Raw genomic sequence first — 1380 nt, 5'->3', positions numbered from 1 at the left:
TTATGTCTGAAAGAATTTCATTTAGGACAGTTTTTCCTTTGTTTTTATAATAGAATATAGCTTTACAAAAGCTGCTCACTAGCCCCAGGAGATTTCCCTACTTTTGGTACTTTGTGCTAACATCAGGTGTGCTGGTCTTTGCTTATCAAAATGCTAGGCAGAGCAGCTCTGTGGTACTGTGGAAAGAGCTTAGGCTCAGAGTCAGAGAGATCTGGGCTTATGATTTTTTGCTTCCTATTAACTATGCGATATGAAAGGTCAGTGCGTATATTTCACTTCCTTCTTCAATAGAGTGGGGAAAGTAGGAAGCCCCATGGTACTCATAAAAATTAGACTTATCCACGAACAACTGAAAACTGAAGATAAGAATACTTTGAAGAGATATTATGGAAGTTTCTTTCTCATGTATCAGTAAATTAAATCTGGTGGTAAACATGCAGGCTTCACAAAGTCAGGAGGGAGTCACTTCTTACCCTCTTTTCCTCCACCATTATAACATGTGGCTTCAATTCTAAAGGTATTCTGTCTTTATTGAAGTCAGCTGGACCTATGATTCAGACTCTATATATTATTCCCACCCAGGTACCAGGAGAAATGGTTCGAGGGAAAAGACAGGCATTTCTCTACGTTGGAAATTTTTTTTCCCCTCAGAAGGAAGCTTTCCCTTGCTACTATTATTCACCTCTGTTAGCAGAATCTGCCAAAATAGAAAGCTGAAAGCTCTCAGAATCTCCAGTAAAGAGGAGAAGAGAGCAACAGCAATGTAAGATGGCAGCCACCATGAGCTCAGACAATATGAAAACTGAATATACAGTCTTAAAATAGAACGTGGACATAAATACCCAAAGCACTATCTCTTTGGTAAGATTTATAGCAAAAATATGAACGGAGTTAATATTTCTAATGGAGTGGTGGACCCAAGAGTCATATCCCTGCTAGCAAAATGGCAGAATTCATAGAGCATCAGAGTTGTCCTGCAAGAGCCTCAGTGCCTAATGATGTCTAAAGAAAATGTGACACTCCCTCAGCCCTGGGAAGGACAGCATTACAGCAATTAATCAAAAAAGAGAAACCACAGGCCCTCCGCTACAACCCCTATTTGATTTAAGCAGTCTTCATTTTCCACAGGTGGTGCTAGTGGAAAAGAATCCATCTGCCAATGCAGGAGATGCAAGTTTGATCCCTGGGTTGGGAAGATCCCCTGGAGGAGGAAATGGCAACCCACTCCAGTATTCTTGCCTGAAAAATTCCATGGACAGAAGAGCCTGGTGGGCTACAGTTCATAGGGTCTCAAAGAGTCAGACATGACTGAGAGACTGAGCACACACATTTTCCATAGTAGTAAATTTTCTAGATAATTCTTGTAGACCTCAAAGTATT

At 40.7% G+C, this 1380-nt stretch overlaps 1 pseudogene; it reads left to right on the top strand.

The window, feature by feature from the left end:
- The first annotated feature begins 243 nt into the window (after window positions 1-243).
- On the top strand, window positions 244-1058 carry LOC148774416 (ubiquitin-conjugating enzyme E2 variant 1 pseudogene; annotated as a pseudogene).
- Window positions 1059-1380: the final 322 nt, after the last annotated feature.

The sequence above is a fragment of the Moschus berezovskii genome, chromosome 22 (genome assembly GCF_049115385.1).
Source record: "Moschus berezovskii isolate FMDL1 chromosome 22, NW_MosBer_1.0, whole genome shotgun sequence".
NCBI classification, from domain to species: domain Eukaryota; kingdom Metazoa; phylum Chordata; class Mammalia; order Artiodactyla; family Moschidae; genus Moschus; species Moschus berezovskii.
This window is presented reverse-complemented; position numbering and strand designations above follow the sequence as displayed.